Here is a 21,324-nt window from a genome sequence, read left to right on the forward strand (position 1 = left end):
TATCCAAAAAAAATGGATTTAAGTAAGTAAATGATGTGGGGTTTCTGCAGTTGTTCTGCAGGTCTAGGTTCAGCAACAGTATGTGCTAAAAGAATGAGGTCAGCTGACTACCTGAATATACTGAATATAGACCAGGTTATTCCATCAATGGATTTCATTTTTTCTTCCCTGATGACACGCCATATTCCATGAGGACAATGTCAGGATTCATGGAGCTGGAATTGTGAAAGAGTTCAGGGTTCAGGGAGCATGAGATCATCATTTTTACACATGGATTGAGAGAGTTCACCACAGTCCAGATCTTAACCTCATTGAGAATCTTTGGGATGTGCTGGAGAAGACTTGTCAGACTCTACAAACATCAATGCATCAATTAATGCAACCCTGGATTGAAATAAATCGTGTGACATTGCAGAAGCTTATTGAAAGGCGATCCAACAAAATATTAGAGTCTGCGAGGCAGTGTAGCTTAGCACCAATGCACTATTGGGTTCATATTTTTTTAAGCAGTAATATAACATACTGTAGGTCACTTTAAGCTAAAGCAAGATGTCTGATCATTACAGCTCTCTGGGGTAATGGGTTTGGTCCACTTGTTGGCTTAGCCCTAATTTACTCTTGGGCTGCTGCAGCAGCAGTTCTTTAGGGCCAGTCGCTTTAGGCTAAAGCATCAGGTTAAAAATGTACAACTCAAAGGATCATAGGTTTGGTGCTACCTGTTGTCTGCTGGGGATTTAACACCAATTCATGCTAGCATTACCGTTCCAGCAGTTCTTTAACATAAGTCACTTTGGGTGAAAGTGTCTGGTAAATGAAAAAGTGACTAAATGCAGGCTTAACTGTGGCGGTCCAGGAGCTAAATGTCAGCGACTGACCCCGAATGCACTGAAAATTCCCATGCCTTCCCTAAACCACACCAAAATCATATCAAAGAATCCCAGCCCCGCAACGCTTTCGACATGTAGTTAATCCAAGATTTTCATCTTGCTTTGGGTGCAATTTCCCTTTTTAAACTCGGTTAAGACCGTTGGAGCGCAGAGGTGTATTTTCATTTCAATTTCGCCCTTAAGATTAAGGGCATTATGGAATCATTCGCATCGACTTACATGGATCAATCGTGGCAGGGCTGCCTGGGTAAAGTTAACTTAATTCCAGCTTCATCACAATTTTCAGGCCCTCACGCCCTCCCGGAGGCCTGATGAGGCCGAGCTCAATGAGGAGACAATGGGGTTCGGCTGCCAGTGCCAGTTATGAGAGATGCCTTGCGGTATGATGATCGCACCACGCTCGCTTCGTTCCTTATGGAAAGTCAGGGAAATGTGTTTCATTATGGACTTCTGACAGAACGTCATTTCCAAGACAGTTGAAGACCGGCCAGGCGGCACCTCCCCCCTCCACCCCTGTGTCCCCAAGTCTTTTTTTTATTTTTGGGGAATTCTAACCAGAGGTCCCATTTCTCATACTCTGGCTCGAGATGGCTTTGAATATGTCTCTTCTGAGTTTAATAAGCGCAACCACCGAATAATGACTCAAGACGTCTTTCACCACAACACTGCTGAGGACCCTCTTATTAGCTGCATGAGGCTTTTCTGAACTTCTCTGTGAGGTTTTTCCCCATGCAGAGAACAACATATTTGAGTGAAAAGCACATGTATGGGAAAATGGAAAACAAAGCCATGATTGGTGAGGGTGAGGGATGTGTGTTTGAAGAGGGTGTCATAAATTTTTCCCCAAGGAAAATTTCATGACTGTCTTAAAAGATTCAAACGTTGTCGCATTTTTGACACTTAAAACTGGGGTTACACTGTGTGATTTTTATTTTTTTTTTACTATATTTTAGTACTGATTCTTAGTCTAGTTTTCTGTATTCTGCATATTTTTTGACAGTTGAAGGAAAAACCTAGTAGCGTATGTTAGGGGTGTGTATTGGCAACTTAGCAACCAACAGAACTTGGTGATACAATATTTATAAAGACACAGAAGTTTCAGTCTAAAGCACTGCCACTATGATCAGGAGATGGCTGGTTCGAATCCCGGTCATGCAGCTTGCCCTCAGCTGCCGGAGCCACAAGAGAGAGCAAGGTTGGTCTTGCTCTCTTTGAGTGGGGAGATGGTGCTCTTTCCCCTCATCACTCCTAGGGTGATGTTGATCAGCACAAGGCGTCTGTGAGCTGATGTATCTGAACCGAGTCGCTGCGCTTTCCTCCGAGCGTGCTGTGATGCTAGTCGGCAATGCTACATCAGCACCAGAAATATAATATAATATAATCTGCTTTTGATTAATTATTTTTATAAAATTTAAACCACACAGAAATCATTTTTTATATATTTACTTTTTATTTCCTGACATGCATGCATCCACCCTGTCACAGAAGATGCACATCAGGATGGACAAAGACAAGGTGGACAATTAATGAAAATTGGCATTTGATGAAAACATGGTTGACTTAGAGTTGCAGACTTTTTTTCTGTTCTGTTGGAAAGATACATTTTTGTTTCCTAATAAACAGAAAATGACTGGATACATTGGTTTAAAACCTAAATATTTGACTTGATTAACCTTAATTTTATTATTTAACCATTTTTAACCACAAAAGTGACTTAGCTTTACCAGACAGCACTGTGGACATGGCAAAAGCCTCTCTGCACAGCAAAGAAAACTGTATAAAATGTACAAAAAGTTCTTTAAAGTGAAGATTAACATTTTTCTATATTTGTAATAACATGTAATAGTTAATTCAGAGTAAATATGTAATTCTATTGACCTATAGAAAATGAGGTGTGAGACGTCCAGTTTGTTAATAATCTGCAATCGCTTTAGAAGTTTTGTAATGTACCCAAGGTTTGAGGAAAGCAGTTGTCAAATTCACGTATTTTATGAAGTGTTTTTCACTCCCACTCGCACAGAGGCATGTCTTTTAAAGCGTGCGTTCTACTGTCTTTATGTTCCGATCCTCAGAGCCTGCGTTACTCTTACACAGCTTGACATTTAGCCTCTGTGCTGCTCAAGCAGATGTCAGTGTTAAGAAGCACAGCACAATCGCCTACAGCTCTACTTATTATCTGACCTGACCAAGACTGCACCTCTTCGCTGTGCCACACATCTACACGCTCAGTAAACCAGCTGACCTTAACAAACTTACTTCACCACTTTAAAATGCTAATCTCTGCTCCACAGAGAGGTTCAGTAGTGATCTTCTGAGGAGCTGAACACAGTCTTCTGAATTGAGGAAGCCATTCCTTAGCTGGTTCTGTTTCCAGTATTGATGTGAACGCAGTAAAAGTAAATGTATCTGGAATTGAAGCCTCGAAATTGAATATTTTCCCAGACATGACATTTTCTTTTTTGATTAAGTCAGCAATAAAACAACATTAAGCATATTTATATATATATATATATATATATATATATATATATATATATATATATATATATATATATATATATATATATATTAAATGTTGTTAGTGTATATATGTTTGCTTATGGTTGTATCTTCTACATTGCAGCACTATCTGTACATTTTATAATAATAAACGTATCACTGGTTATTAGCTACATTTTATTTATGTTGTTGCTATCACACAGAACATTGTCCCTTATGGATTTTAATTACATTAAATAAAGTTCATAAGGAACCTTAAGGACATATTAGTTGAGTCTTCAAATCTGAACATGAGAAAACTGTTAATACTGCAAAAGTAAAACAAGTAAAGCTCTGATTTCCAGGATGGAATGTTAATAGTTGTCAGTAATATATCAGATTATTTTACATGTAGATTCACTCTTTTAAGCTAAAATATATATTTTTCGCTTCTTGGAAAAGGTAGGATGCACCTAATTTTACCAGATGGTTGGAAAAGTTGATAAATATGTTAAATTTGGAGGGAATACAAATTTTAATAGATATTCTTGACGTAGTTCAAAAATCTTGTGGCAAGTTTAACTTAAAATGTATAATAACTAAACCAAACAGAGAAAACATACATATATACATACATACAGTACCAGTCAAAAGTTTGGGCACATCTTATATAACTTTCAGTAAACAGCTAGGCTAAACTTATCAAGAGTTAATGACTTGAATTTCTTGCTCTCTTAATGTGTTTGAGAGCAACAGGTATACAGTGAATAGCTCTATTTAATTAATGTTCTAATCCATATTATGAGAAGCAAAAACTACTCAATTTAGTAAAAAGGGGGGAAAAAACATTTTAAGAGCTTTGAAATTATCCTCAAGTGCAGTCACTAAGACCATCAAAATACTTAATGATGAAACTGGCTCTCATCAGGACCACCCCAGGAAAGGAAGAGCAAGAGTTACTTCTGTTGTACAGGATGAGTTCATCAGAGTTACCAGCCTTAGAAACGACAAGTTAACAGCAGATACTTCAGATAAAAGCCCACCTTTAAATGCTTTGCAGAGTATTTTAGTCTGTTTAACACTTTTAGTTACTACATGATTCCTTTATGTGTTTTCCCTTATATTATGGATGCATTCAATATTTATTTACAATGTAGGATATAAAATAAAAATGAAAACATTAAATGAGAAGGCGTGTCTAGAATTTTGACTGGTTCTTTACATAGATTCATGCAGATCATAAATATAGAACATGACTGAATTAAGCAAATATATGTTTAAAATGTTTTAAACCTCATATTTCAAACAGCTAATAAAAAGTAGGAATTAAAAAAAAATATTTGATTGTTTTGTAACAAAAAAAGGCCATTTTAGGTTTTGGCCTAATTTAGCATAACATTATGACCACCTCTGCCTTTCCACACCCATTATCTACTTTTATCGATTTCAGTTTTGCTGAACATTTAAGAGGGTTCAGTGGTGGTGGTGTATGAGGTGTTAGTGTGTGTTGTGCAGGTATAAGTGGATCAGACACAGCAGTGCTGTCTGATCCACTGCTGGTCTGAGAATAGTCTACCAATGGTAGCCTGTGGGCAGTGTTTTGTGGACAGCATCCTGTTTAAAAACAACAATTACTAAATGTAACTATTACATCTACATTACAATGTCTGTAAAATAGGAAAGATCATGTCACAGGTCCTGTAGTGAAATATGTCAGGCTGATGATGGTATTTTGTTGAACAGCTGAGTGGTGTTACACATGTCAACTCACAGACATTACAGACGTTACAGACATTCTCTCACACAGGGAATGATTTGTCTGTTATGACGTTCTGCCTGTTTCTGCTCAGACCCAGCAGATGACCTTTAACAGACAGTGGTTATTACATGCAGCAGAAGGAGCTGTGTGAAAGGAGGTTCTTGTTTTCTTGTTCTATCAGAACAGTAAAAAGCACTGTTTGTTCAACAATAGCTCTTAAAACATTAATGCAACGTTTAGTTAGACATGCAATGTCAAGTCAAGTCAATGCAACTTTTAAGCAGCTTTACAGACACTTTAGTGAGTAATATGTATTCAATTAATTCCAATAACTCCAGAAGATTGTAGAGTAACAAAAAAGTGAACAGTAATGGTAGTTTTAACAATTAAAAATATAATAATTACTGAAGTATAAGTATAGTCAAATTATGAAGTAAAGAAGAAGTAAAATCATGAAAAAAAGGTATCCAGTAAAATGACTCCTTAAAGCTCCACTAGGTAGGATTGAGATGTTGTGCTCGTGGGCTCCCCCTACAGTTGTGGAGTGTAATAAATGTTTCAGGTGGATTAGTTTCTCTTTCTCGTTTTCTGGCTTTCACAGCCATATTCGGTCTCTTTCCAGCTTCTGCCAGAGTGTCTGTATGTTAGTTTGTAAAGAATGAACCAGTAGTCCTTGTAGAACTGTTAGAACTAAAGGTCGGAAAGCAGGTCGCAGTTCTCGCGAGCGTTGGTCGCGGCCCCCTCGGAAAACTTACAGAGTCTGGTTTGAGCCCAGAGGAGCTGCGGCACAGACACGAGAACACCGCTATTCCCCCTATTACACCTCAATGGAGCGCTGCAGTGAGTTTCAAGCTATAATTTTACTTCTTTAAAAAGGTAAAAAATCAAGGAAATCCTACCTAGTGGAGCTTTAAGTAGTGGGTTAATGCAATAATCAAATATAGCGATAAAATATAACATATTGAGGTTTCCAAGCCACAAAAGTCACATCAATTTCAAAACATGCATTTTCTTCAAATGAACTGAAGAATTAAATAATTAAGATAGTTAGATAATTAGATTAGTAAAACTCAATTAAGGACAAAGTGAACATCACAAACAGCTATCACGACAAAATTCTGTGATTAACTAAAATGAATCATACTTGATCTTCTTAAGATGCATAAATGTAGATTAGATATTTAAGTTTTATGTGGATATTTAAATGTAAATAAAAGAACGAATGTATAAAATGTAAAAATGCCATTATTTTTATATTAGTGGTGTCAATTAAAACACTAGTGTATACTTGTATGTTTAAGAGGGAATAAAGCCAACGTTGGGCGCTGGAATAGATAATGCATGACAAGGAAACTTTTTTACATTATTGAAACCGCCTCAGCTTGGTTGTAAAGATTTCGGAATTAAAACTTAGTTTGCTGAGTATAAAAAGTCCTTTTCACACCTGTATTTGGTTTCTAGGGTCCGGATTAGTTGATGAGTTTGTTTAACTGGAGCGTTTCTCCTTCTGATTGGTTTGGTTTCAAATAAGCAAAGGTGGAAAAAGTACTGAAAAATTGGTATTAAGTAAAAGTACCTTTACTTTGCTAAAATTCTACTCAAGTAAAAATAAAAGTAAAATAAAAAAGTAACTGTTTTGTAACTTGCCATTGCTATGCTTTAAGTGCTATTTACATGTTTTTTTTTTACATTTAAGTAGATTATTTAATGTTTCCAATAAAACTTAAGGAATTGTCATGAAAAACATGAAATCATACAAAAAAACAGTTTGTAGGCGCATGCCCAGTGCTGTAAAGAAGCACATATCGATGGGTAGCATAACTCGACAGAACACCGGTTCCCCCGAGCACAGCTGATTCACACAGCGTCTCTCCGCTAACCATAATAAACACTGCTGGGAAAAGTTCAGCTGCACTGCCATGGAGAACAAAACTCTTTTTTTTTATTCAGACAATTTAGTTTTTCCCCCCAGCATTTAATTATTTACTCAGTAATGGGGAGTTTTCCAATGTAGTGAAGTAAATTACTTGTGTCAAAATGTACTTAAGTAAAAGTAAAATTACCTATTTTAAAAACTACTTAAAAAATTACAAATTACTCATAAAATCTACTCAATTACAGTAACTTGAGTAAATGTAATTCATTACTTTCCACCTCTGCAAATAAGCATAAACCTAAACGCACCAAAATGCTCATCAATAAACCATAAAGCAAGCATGTTGTTTCACAGTGGTGCAGCTGCAAGCAGTGAATGCTGCACAGACCACACTCTTAGTGTGTAAACAGCATGGAGCAGCAGAGACAGCAGTTATACATAGCAGTATATTATTAGGCTATTATATCAGATTAAACTGCACATTATCAGCAGTTTAGCTCAATTAAAAATAAATATATTTGATAGGGTCAGATTTGGGTCAGATAGAAACCAGATCTCGTTCTCACCACAAGCAAACTGCTTCAGAAAAAAAAAAAAAAATCAGAGCATTGGGCAGGAGCAGGGCAGACTACGGCGAAAGTTGGAATCAAACTTGGTGGAGTAATTAACTGTGTTAAAAAATATTATTTTTTAACACAATATTATTTTTTTTGTTTTTTATTGAACAAAAAAATATATTATTCTGATTTAATTATGGGAATATGGACAGCATATACTGATATATCTAACTGACCTTTATACACATGTGTAATTACAGAACCTATAATACTTATTAATTGTTATTACATGGATTGTCATTGTGTCTAATAACTACACAGTAATTAGAGACACGTATTATAAAGTCATAAAGTCTGACTCTTTAATTCAGAAACAACTAAACTATTTATAACTTTTTTTAGATATATAATATATATATACTCTTATAAATGGCATAATCAAAACCGGGGAAAAAATACACTTTGCTAGAAAAAAAAGTGTTTTAAGTGTGAAGAGTTTTCATTGCTACACCCACTATAAACTATAAACCTTTAATTAAAGGTTTTTCACATACGCCTAGACACACATGTCCTATACACAAACTGTTCTTTATGGAGGGCAAAAGTCTATTTTCTATACAGCATCACTTAAAGAACATACATCTACATAATTTAGTGCAGTTATTACTATACTCCCACTCTACTGCTCTCTACTGTACTGGCTGAGAGCTGTAGGGAGCGTGTTAGCAGGATCTGGCAACCAACCAGACCAAGTGATCAACCACAGGGTAGGAGGGGCACATACACACAGGGTAAGGTGGGCCAAGGGGGAAAGCCAACACACAGAGGGTAAGAACAAGACGCTAAACAATACGCAAACAGATGGTGCCAGTGGGGAAGATGTGAGCGTTACTCAGGGGGGTGGGCTACACTGAGTAAACACACAACATGCTGCGTTCCATTCAAACAACACAACTCAATTTCACTCAGTCAGCTCTAATCAGAGAGAAGCGATTACAACAAAACCAACAAAACCCACTGAGCTCATTACTTTATAAGAGGTAATGTACTCACTCTCAAAGTAACCTTTCACTACTGGCATCAGATATTTTCTATGGTAATGTTACTGTAAAACAGTATTGAGTTGTGTGAAGGAAGCTGTGCTGGGCTGTGCTGAGCTGTGAAATAGTAAATGTGGGTCGTGTCTGACCCGTGTGTGTGTGTGTAAAACTGATGTAAAAATACAAACGCTTCTTCACAAAGTAATAAAGGAGAATAAAAATGAAGATTTGTGCTAAAGAAAAACCCTCAGCCATAAATGAATTAACATAGAAAATGAATGCAGGTCATGTGATACACAAATTGGTATTGGTAGTGATATAAAAAGGGATTTTATTCAACAAGTAAGAAAAAAAAAAGCATGTATTATGATTAAAAACAAGATAAATGAGGAATACAATGGAGACTGAATGACTGAATTAATTTTTTGCTAAGATAAACCTAAGCTATACATGAAGTTCCATAGAAAATAAATGTTGCACATTAAAGAGGGCTTTTATTGAAAAAGTAAGAAAGAAACAATTAAAATAAGGATGTACTTTAATCAACAACAAGTTAACTGAGGAATACTATGGATACTGAATGACTAAATTAATTTATTGGCTAAGATATATCATAGAAACACTCAGCCATACATGAAGTTCCATAGAAAATGAATGTGGGTCATTTTTGACCCATGTTGCGCGTTAAAGAGGTAGTGATAGAAAAATGTATCACTGTGGGTTGTGTCTGACTCGTGTGTGTCTGTAAAAGTGATGTACAAATACAAAAGTTCTTTGTAATAAAGGACAATAAAAATGAAAAAAAAAGATTTGTAATAATAATAAAAAAAACCCTCAGCCATACATTAAGTAACATAGAAAATGAATGCGGGTCATTTTTTGACCCATGTTGTGCATAAGAGGGGTAGTGATACAAAAAGGGCTTTAATTCAAAAAGTACAAAAGTAACAAATAAAATAATGATGCACTATGATTAAAAACAAGATAAATGAGAAATACAATGGATACTGAATGACTGAATTAATTAATTTATTTTAAACACTCAGCCATACATGAAGTTTACTGACATACAGCAAATCATAAGATCAAAAAATACAATGCACTTTTTAAATTTCTAGTTAAATTGTTGTAAAAATATGCTGTTTCTCTTCTAAAGTGATATATAAATTGTCTTAATAATTCTGCTATTTCTCATGCTATGTAGCTCTTCATTAAACTTGATCTTAATCATTGTCAGGTCTTAGCCCTGTTTCATGTCTCTGTGTGTGTCCCACGTGACCTGTGCTCCCCTGTGTCTCCCGTCTCAGTACTTTTCCACCTGTTTCTCATTTGTAGCTCCGCCCCTTCCCCAGGTGTTTCCTGTTTCTTTAAATAGCCCTCGTCTACCACTTTGTCTCCGTCGGTCTTTGCACTAACCTCTGTTGTTTTGTCTCTCTGTGTTTCTCCGCGTTTCCTAGCCCTAGTCCTTGCTCTGTGTTTTTCTCTGTTTATTTCTTGTTTGGTTTTTTTCTAGTTTCTTGTTTAGCTCCGTGTTCCCTAGCTCCCTGTATATACCCTGCTTTGTTTTTGTTTCTAGTATATTCCTTGTATATATATATATTTTCCTGCCCTGTTTAGTTTTGGTTATTTCTTGGTTATTTTATATAGTTTTATATAGTTATATAGTTTCTAGTTTCTTGTTTATTCCTTGTTTATGTTCTTAGCTTTGTTTGTTTCTTTGTTTATTTACTCCCTGTTTGTATATTTATATATATTTAATACTTCTTGTTTGTTGAGTTTATGTTCACTAGTTCCTCTCGTTTGTTTTGGTTTACTTTATTATTACGTGTTCTTTGTTATTTGTTTATCTTTGTTATTTACATATATATTTATTAAATTATTCGTTTTCGTCCCTACCTGCACTTGTGTCCGCCTCCTCGTCTCCCTGCCTGGGTCATCCGTGACAATCATCTTAAGTAAAATCATCAAAGTCTCTTCTCATGCTTTAAATAGATGTATGATTATTTTCCTGCATTCGTCTTTAATTAAAACATTTCAATATGCATTTAATACCATATTAATACATAAATAAATATGCATCTATTGACATACTTGACATAGTGCCAGATAATTATAATATGTGAAATACGTGACTTTAAAAACAATAGTGTTTGCTAGCATAGAAAGCCATTTAGCATTAAAAAAAAAAATAAATAAAATACTACAATGAGAGGTTTGAATGGTTGTCCATTTTTTTATTTTCATAAATGGAGCCCATTTCTAAGAATGACTACTGTACAGTATAAGCTGCATATGTTATATATTATTTTCCTATACATACTGTTACTACTGTACATAACCCAATAAGAAAAATTACGTAGTTTATTTTAGCAATATAAAAAAATATATTAAGTACTAGATTAGCTTGTATTTAGTAAGTGATTAAAAATAAACACAAAATACAATTTAAAAAGTTTGAAAATAAATAAATAAAAATTAAAGTTTGCACCTTTTAGTTGCATAATATTTTAATTGAATTCCTTTCTGATTTCATTTAACCTGTTTAGAAAAAATATATATTTCTACACAACAGTATTTCTTAACATTTTAAGGCATTTGCCATTTTAGCACATTATCTACACCCCCGTCATGACTGGCTGTCATTTTGTCGTCTTTACAGAAGGATCTCTTGCTGGGAATGACTCATATGTTACATATGTTATATATTATTTTCCTATACATAACTACATAACTTCCTTAATTTAAAAATGAATAACTGAATAATAAGACTGCAGGTTACGGGGTGAGAGCGGGTGAGTGATTACTGACACTTTCTGTGCAGCGAGAGAGAAAGAGAGAGAGAGTAATGTGTGAGGGAGTGAGAGAGAGAGAGAGAGAGAGAGTAATGTGTGAGGGAGTGAGAGAGAGAGAGAGAGAGTAATGTGTGAGGGAGTGAGAGAGAGAGAGAGAGAGAGAGAGAGAGAGAGTAATGTGTGAGGGAGTAAGAGAGAGAGAGAAAGAGAGAGAGAAGATGGATGGAAAGGAATGAATGAAGGCGAGTCTGTCCCATGCCCTGACCAGTCAGGCTGAATAAAGCCTTCACACCTCTCCACATTACTGCTGCCTGATGCATAAACATTTTTTTTGCCTCCCGCTATGAGAAAGTGGCGGTGGATTACCTGCGTTACATCTGGTTTCACTTACCCTGCTATTCTTTATTATGTAAAATTATGCCTCGGAATACATGAGCGCTCTCTGCTAATCCCCCTCCTCTTTCCACCTGGTGAATCTGACCCCAATTCGTGTTCCCCCCATCGCGGCTCAAGAGACGACTTTTTTTTCCACTTTTCCTTTTCTTTCCCTTTTTTTAGCTTATTGAAGCCACGTGTACGGGAGCACACTGGGCTTACGGCGCTACTTGGACTAGCGAGGATAAAAGAAAAGCCAATGAGTGGAAATTAAGCTCCTGACAATAACAGTTTAAAACAGGCTTGTTTTTCTATTTATGTAAGCACGGTACGGTCGACAACGCCAGTCAGGCTGGAGAATTATAGGGGTGTCGGTGGTGTACATACTTAACCCGGTCCAGGCAATCAAGACTGGGGTCTTTGAAGCTGGTTGAAAAGAAGAAGTAGTAGTGTGAAACTGTAAGAATATTAGCAGCTTCAGTTTTTTTATTTATTTCAACTCATGATTTCATCTCTGATTTTGTTTAGAACTCTTCTGCATGTTGATTTGACTAAATAATACATGTTGTTTTAACTTAGCAATTCTTTTTTTTTTTTTTTTTTTTTGCCCGCCACCACCCCCTCTCTTTGGAGGACCATTAAGACTTTATTCATATTAATACAAACCTTCTGGTAACTGAGGTCATTGTGCAGAGGAAGGACACAGCAATGTGTATATATACAAAATAAACCAAACAGAAAATAAAGATAGAGAGGAAGAGAAGAGAGAGAGAAAATAAAAAGAGAGAGGGGGAAAAAATGAATGGCTAAGTTGAAACAACATGTATTATGTACTGAAATCAACATGCAAATGAATTCTAAACCAAATCAGAGATGAAGTCATGAGGTGAAATAAATAAAAAAACTGAAGCTGCTAATACTATCAACTTAACAATTCAAGTTTATAATACAAATTACTTCTTAACCTAGAAGAGCCCATGGTGACTTATGTGTCCCAGACCCTTTAAAAGCTGCTGAAGCTTCATCACAGAACTTGTTCTTCATTTTAATTTATGACGTCCCTAACTGACGTATACTGAACATGAAACTCATCCATGCACACATGTCTAATAATGACTCAGGGTTATGCTATTACAATATAATTAGGCAGTAAGTACATAGTAGTTACAACATATCTACTCCATTTTCTGTGGTTAATTTTTACAACTCTAAAATATATATATTTTTGTCATTTATTAAACATGCCTATTTTAGTATCATTTTGTATAATAACATTTGCTGTTACTACTTTATGCTATTACAAAGTAATAAGGCAATAATTGCATAGTAGTTACTAAACAAAAACATTTACATTCATGTTTGTACTAACAGGTTCTACTAGCTTAAAATGTTTAAATAGAGTTACAATTTTTGTACAATTTAATCCTTTGTATACTAAAATATGTTTACTTTCATATTAAGTTTCTCTAGTACAAAAGTGTTTTCAAATCTGTTCCTACTAAAAATCTTACTTTACAACTTTCACATACAAATATTTGGCATGGTGCCTAGTAATTCTTAAAACTTGCCACTATGTCAAATATTCTTATGTGAAAAGTGAAAAATTGTTGAATATGATTTTGGAATATGTGGCATGAACACACAAAAAAATAAAATGTTCTAAAATCCTATGTACTAGCATAGAAAGACATTTAGTTTTTAACACTTTTGAATGTCACAATGGGCTCTAATTCCTTAGAATGACTCAGCATTATGCTATTATGAGGTAACTAAGCAATAATTACATAGTAGTTACTAAATAACTACATTTACATCTACAGTTTAATACATTTTAAATGTTTGAATAGAGATACGATTATTTTTCCTTTTATATACTAATACATGATTACTCTCATATCAAGCTCAAATCTGTTTGCAAATCTATTCTTACAAAATCTTATTTAACAACTTCTATACATTCAAAAATTTGGAATGGTGCCTAGTAATTCTTAAAACTTGCCAGTATGTCAAACATTCTTGTGTTAAAAGTGTAAAAATAGTTGAATATGAATTTTTTTTCCTACAATCATATTTACTAGCATAGGAAGGCATTTCGTTTTTTTTTTTTACATTTTTGAATGTGAGACTAGAATGGTTGTCACTATTTCGTCTTCACAATGGGTTTTTATTTCTAAGAATGACTCCTGTTTATGCTTTTACAACGTAATTAAGAAACAATTACATAGTAGTTACTAAGTTACTACATTTATATTCATGTTTTGTAGTAACCAGTTTAATACGTTTTAAATGTTCAAATAGAAATATGATTATTTTCCCCCTTATATACTGAAATATGATTACTCTAATATCAAGCTTAAAGCTCATATCAAGCTCAAATCTATTTGCAAATCTTTTCCTACTACAAATCTTATTCAATAACTTTCACATACAAATATATGTATATGAATATGCATATTGAATATGACTGTTTTTCTACAATCATATTTATTAGCATAGAAAGGCATTTAGTTTTTTTTTTTTTTTACATTTTTCAAAGTGAGACTTGAATGGTTGTCACTATTTCGTCTTTACAATGGGTTTAATTCCTTAGAATGACTTGGCTTTATGCTATTACAATGTAATTAAACCACAGTTACATAGTAGTTACTAAGTAATTACATTTACATTCTTCTTCTGTACTGACGTGTTCCATTTTTTAGGTATTGTGCCAAGGAGAGAGGTATGTGACGTGAAAATATCGGAAGTTAGAAGTCAAACTGGAGAATTATGGGGTGTCTGTGGTCTATGTGCTTAACCCGGTTCAGGCAATCAAGGCCGGGGCTCTTTGAAGCTCTTTGGTTGAAACAAAGAGGCAGCGTTATGAGCGGGATAGGCCCAACTACAGCCCCTCCCCTCCCTCCCCGCCGCCGCTGCCGATGTTTCCTACTCGCATTCCTTTTCTTCTGCACCTCCTCAAAGGAGAAGTCTCACTCCTGACAATTGAAGTTCAAGAGCTTTTCCGCATCAGAATCTTCAAACTGAAAACTGCAGCGCTGCCTTTGTTTTCTATGAGGCTCGCTAGCGCTGGAGGTGTTCTCTTGCCAAACATGCCTCCGTGTTTTCTTTTTTCCCGAGGACTTTCAAAAGCCTCTACTAGTCTTCCCCACCACATTTGATGTTTCTACCTTTCACCTCGCCTAATCCTGTTTCTTCCCGGAATTATCAGCGAGCCCGTGTAGCGGAGGTATGTCTTAGTGCGGGATTGTGGCCTACATAAACATTTTTTTCGGTCCGAGGTGTTGAAATGGCAGCTCGGGGGCTCGGGTTGCAGCGCAGCCTGTGGCTCGATTCACCCTATAGCTCTCCTCCTGAATCACCCGGCCGTCATTACGCTCTCTTCCTGCTGATTTCTGTCCTTCAGCTCACTGCCTGATTCACACATTTAACTCTTACTCCAGTCTGGAGTTATTACTGTTGCTCTATAACGGTTTACTGTTACAGTTTTACTATACAATAACAATTACATAGTAGTTACATAGTTATATAGTGGTAATTATATTTATTTATAACATCAAGTTATATTCCAACAAGTATTCACTTGTAAAATGTTGCCACTATATCAAATATTCTAATACGTTGAATACGACTTCTTTCACAATCATATTTACTAGAATAAAAAAGCATTTAGTTTTTTTCTTTTTTTTACATTTTTGAATGTGAGATCTGAGTGGTTGTCACTATTTCATCTAAAATGTTCAAATAAAAATAATAAATCTTTTTTTGGATACTTTTAGATCAATTTTTAGGTCAATGTTCCAAATCCGTTCCTACTAAAGATCCTATTTAGTTATTTAAACATAAAATACAGAAATATATCCTAATACCAACAGAGAAATAGAGAAATACAACAAAGCACAAAAAAACAAACATTTTCTGATATAATGTTTGTTATAATACAGTAGAAAAACTATTTCAGCACAAAATATACAACCCTGTCGCTTTCAAAGCAGTTTTTAACATTTTAAATATTTTAAACCATGCTTTTACAATGTAATTGAACAATAATTACATAGTAACTACTAAATAATTATCATTTATATTCCTGTTTCATATATGTACATGTTGAGTTATTTTTATAAAGGTTTAAACGGATGTAAGATTATATTCTATATTCTATATACTTGTATCTCTTTTTTTGGATCAGATCAAGCCTGTCAAGCTCCATTCAAACAAACGTATACATTACAAATGTGTTTGACATGCCATGTAGGGAAATATGTAATGTAAAAACAAAACATAAAAAGCTAATAATAAATTGCACAAAACCTGTAACCTACCTCAATATTTAACCCAGTAACATTTGGAACATACTTGTTTTATGCTATTACAATGTAATTATGCAGTTATTAGACAGTAGTTACATTTATAGTGATGCCAGAAGGATGAGACATTCCATTGTTGTGTGGGAATTTAACATTCCTCAATCCACAGTGTCTCAATGTGCACTGGAAATATGCCATAAATGGCGTTTCCACCCACTGTAGACAGATCATTAGGTGGTAATGATGGTGACCAGTAGCATCTGGTTAGAATCTTCCTTTCGGACATACAAGTGACCCTGTGACAGAAATCATGAGACACAAAAAAACTGGTCACAGTTTGTAGGGGTTAATTAACTGATCAAAACTTGTCTGTAGAAAAACAAGCCATTATTAAAGTATTATTTAACCCTTTCAGTTCCCACGTCCACATCAGAATATACCATGAACCAGCCAATGAAAAGTTTACAAGCCAATAAAACCACAGCTTAGCCCCACCCACTGCACAAACATTAGGGCATGGCAGCACTAGAGCCAAAGTAAGGGCACAAGAAGAACTAATTTTTACTAATGTTACGTGATTTAGAACATTTTAATCATGTTTTTAATCATCATTTTACAGTTTAAGAGATGAAATAAAAAGGTTTATATATATATATATATATATATATATATATATATATATATATATATATATATATATATATATATATATATATATATATATATATATATGGAAAATTGTTAAACACAGGCTTCCAATGAACTGGACAATAAAAAAAAAGCATTTATACATTTACGTTAATTAGAAAACATTTTTCTACATTTGAATATGATTATATATTTTAATATTAGGGTCTGTCTGTGTGTGCTTTACAGACTCTCAGACTTTTTATTTTTCATCACTGAACATAACTGAGGTCTGAAAGGGTTAACCTTTTTGTGTGTGGTGTTATAAATCAGTAATAACACATGCAAATAATACAAAATGCTAAAAAAAACTGTTAAAACACTCCTCTAATTCTCATTTTTCTCTTAACACTACAGTAAATCTTTTTTCTCTGTAAGTTTTATGAATGTAACCCGACGACCTCTTATCTCCCTTTCTGCTTACAAGCACAAACGTGGCACTGATTCAAAGTTTACAATCTGTACCTGTTTAAGTTTCACATGTTTCCCAATGAACCCTGATTGAGAAATTATGAAACAAAATGTTTTAAAAAGAAGTAGAACAGGTTTAGCACACTAATCCAAGAGTCTTAACACTGTTAAGTCCTGCCTGAGGAGCATGTGTAAGGTCTGTGGTGTCTCAAACTAATGCTTTCTGTCACTTCCTGTCCACTTTTAACTTCTTAAATAGTCCTGTTTCAGCTTTCCTGCTGTTTTATCTGCGCATTAAATACTATTTAGTGTGTTTAGTTATATTTGAGACACTCTGAAGCCCTTTCATCAACATTTTCCTTCATTTTCAGGATCTTTGTAAAGAAACTGGACGTGTTTTGACCTGACATGTTCCTAAGAACACTCCAGCCCCACTTGAGCCAACTGAAACCTGAGCCACCAAAATGTCCTGAAATGGTTGCAATCTGGACCAGAGGCTTTTAGAAAGCAGTACACTCATTGAGAAAAAATGATGCAAAAAAAATAGTAGTTTTTGGAATTGATTTAAACTTTATATATGTGAAAAAAATAAGAGACCACTTAAAAATTATGAGTTTCTTTGATTTTACCAAATTGAAAACCTCTGGAATATAATCAAGATGAAGATGGATGATCACAAGCCATCAAACCAATCCGAATTGCTTGAATTTTTGCACCAGGAGTGGCATAAAGTTATCCAAAAGCAGTGTGTAAGACTGGTGGAGGAGAACAAGCCAAGATGCATGAAAACTGTGATTAAAAACAGGGATAATTCACAAAATATAGATTTTTGAACTCTTAAAACCTTATGAATATAAAAGTTGTTTTTGAGGTCTGAAAGCTCATTTTCTGCAAAGAAATGCTTGAAATTACGATACAAAACTGACCATGACTTATTCCCAAACAGAGGATTTGTTGCTAAAAACAATATGCTTTCAGTTCTTAACAGTGCAGGTTAATCATTAAAACCACCACTGCAAGCGAACAAGACAATAATGCCCCATTTAAAAGTCTGTCAACTGGGTAAATTGTGCTCGAGTGCATTGTAGAGGCAGGTCTAGTAATCAGCAATCTTTCAGCAAGAGGTACACTACCCAATAGTATCATCTGAGAGCCTTTTTTTTTAGATCTGTAGCAATAAATAATCTGAGCTTTGTAAATGGATGCAAAGCCTTTTTCTGTAGTAAAGCAGTGCTTGAACAGATGGTGTTACTGTACTTTCTACTGCAGAGTTACACACTTACACACAAAACACTCACACTTTCATCACAATAAATAGAAAAAGAAACAGAAACACAGAGAAAGAAAAGTGTAGGTCTTTTCTTTAGAGAAATTACAGATGAAGCTAGAGATTGGTGAGTACTGTTTCCTACATCCTTAAAAGACTTTAGGAAAGTGGAGAAAACTGCTACAGAAAGATGTCTGGCTGACCCACATGGCAACAGCTTTAGCCTTTAGCTCAACTTTACATTGAAAATTGAAGTCATAGCTAAAATGGAAAATTGCAGACTGCCACTGGTCTACTAAAAAACAGAGATGTTCTTAAACGTTTGACCAGTAGTGTATAGATATTTTTAAAAGTTTAAGACCTGGCTTTATGTACATGCATGTAATTTCGTCTCAGCCATATGCTGGCTGTTTACTAAGACTATACACGTATTTAGGCGAGCAGGACTTGAATGCCCATGTAGCCGTTATTACATATGCATGCATCCAATATACAGTCCATGCGTGTGTACTGAATATGTTAGCACGTGTGTACAGCTCTGGAAATCAATAAGACATCACTTAAAAATGATGAGTTTCTTTGATTTTACCAAATTGAAAAGCTCTGGAATATAATCAAGAGGACGATGGGTGATCGCAAGCAAACAAACCAAGCTGAACTGCTTGAATCTTTGCATCTTTGTGTAAGACTGGTGGAGGAGAACATGCCAGTATGCATGAAATATGCTTGATTAAAAATCAGGGTTATTCCACCAAATATTGATTTCTGAACTCTTAAAACTTTCTATATAATAACTTATATAACTTGTTTTCTTTGCATTATTTGAGGTCCTTATTTGAGGTTCTTATTTTCTGCAAATAAATGCTCTAGTTTACTATATTTGTATTTGGAATTTAAAGAAAAGGTTGTCCGTAGTTCATAGAATAAAATAACAATGTTCATTTTACTCAAACATACACCTATAACTATCAAACTCAGAGAAACCGACTCAGAAACTTTTTTTCAGAGCTGTACATGCATGTAATTTCGTCTCAGCCATATGCTGGATGTTTACTGAGATTATGCACGTATTTAGGCGAGCTGGATTTGAATGCCCATGTAGGCGGTATTATATATGCATGCATGCACTATACAGTCCATGCCGCATGCCTTTTTCTACCCATGTTCTTGCCCTGAAACTGCTGGATCAGATTGCTGCCTGCCTCGTGCATGCGTGTGTACTGAATATGTGTATGCACGTGTGTGTGTGTGTGTAATGCTAAAGTTTGCTAAAGAGCCTCCAAACTACTACTACTCAAGCTCCAGGTCCTCCTGTGCAGGCTGGCTGGTCCGTGCCAGGTTTTGTGGCAGGTTTTGTCTGAGGCAGCTGCTGCAGCGCGAGGGAGAGAGAGAGAGAGAGAGAGAGGGGGGGGGGGAGAGAGACACACACAAACACAGAGAGAGAGAGAGAAAGAGAGAGAGAGAGGCTGAGTGAGTGAGTGAGCTGCCTTTCCCCGTGTTCACTCCAAATCCAGCCCAGCCTGCTCTGCCGCGAGCTCGCTCCTCGATGCGACTGGGATTTCCTCAACTTGCTAACACACACACACACACACACGCACGCACGCGCACACACACTCATGCACACACACACACATGCACATATAATATTCACATAGCATAGGAAACATAGGAAGGCTACACACTTCTTCAGCTTGGGCTCGAGACTCTCTCTTTCTCTGACCCACACACACTAATACACACACATACACACATTCAAACGCACGAACGCACTCACTCACGCACGCGCGCGCACACGCACACTCACACATACGCACACACACACACACACACACGCTCGCGCACTCCGTCCGTCTGCGGCTCCAGCAGCGCAGCGCAGCAGCGATGGCGAGACGACGCTCGCTTTAGTGGCTCGCGCGCCCGTTCGTGCTCGCCTCTCACGATACTTTTTTTTTCCCCTTGCGCTACTTTTTCGCGTGCCCTCTCTCTACCTCTCGCGCCGTCGATATCGTGGAGATGGTGCGTTAGGGACCGCGCACGGGCTCTTTTCTCCCTCTCTACGCCGGTCTTTCTCCTCACGCGCTCGGCTTTGGGATGGAGTTTATGCGAGGAGCTCGTGCTGGAAGAGCAATGCAGCAGCAGCAGAGGCAGAGGCAGCAGCAGCGCGCGGGGCTTTGCACTGCACATCAGGACTGAGGCACGCGCCAAACCTCCTATACAAACAGCCAAAAACACGAGAAAAGACTACTACTACTACTACACACACACTGCTGGGACACTGGTGCACACTCTTCTTCACTCTGTGAGTATACAGGCCTGTTGTGTTTCTTCACATACACACACATGCACATATATACACACATATACACACTTAGACACATAGAGGCTTGAGACCAAAAGCAAAGCAGTCAGGACTTCTGGAGTGTTGTGTATAAAAAAATGTGTGTGTAGCCTAAAAGGATTGGACAATATATCATGAATATATTTATCATCGATATATATATATATATATATATATTCAAAGCTAGAGCTTGTCAGTATGATCGTATTATATGATATCACGATTAAAGCGATATACTTTTTTATGCATATCAAAGACATACATCTGGATATGCTTTAGAAGCATTTCATTACAGACAGCACGCTCAGTCTGTACTCATTGTGCTCAGTATGGGATACAATAAACTATATATTTAAATAATAGTGGTTGTTAAGAATCTGACACATATGTTGCATATCATGAAAATTTGGCTTTATATATCGTGATTATGTATATACATAATTGTCTGCCATATCTGTCTTCCCAAGATATTAATATGTGACCAAATATATCGCAATATATTATCGTCTGTGTGACATTTAATGCACAAAAAAATGAGTACGGATCATTTGAGTGG

The 21,324-nt window shown here is 35.9% G+C and overlaps 1 protein-coding gene across 6 annotated transcripts in view; it reads left to right on the top strand.

Annotated features, from left to right (window-relative positions):
- The first annotated feature begins 19,896 nt into the window (after nt 1-19,896).
- LOC103021546 (adhesion G protein-coupled receptor L2) overlaps nt 19,897-21,324 on the top strand; it is a 263,996-nt gene continuing 262,568 nt past the window's right edge. For all 6 annotated transcript variants that reach the window (XM_022678108.2, XM_022678118.2, XM_049482922.1 and 3 more), the window contains exon 1: nt 19,897-20,729. The gene's annotated coding sequence lies outside the window, so the exon portion shown is untranslated. The remainder of the gene's footprint in view (nt 20,730-21,324) is intronic.

Source organism: Astyanax mexicanus, chromosome 8, assembly GCF_023375975.1.
Source record: "Astyanax mexicanus isolate ESR-SI-001 chromosome 8, AstMex3_surface, whole genome shotgun sequence".
Taxonomy (NCBI): Eukaryota; Metazoa; Chordata; class Actinopteri; order Characiformes; family Acestrorhamphidae; genus Astyanax; species Astyanax mexicanus.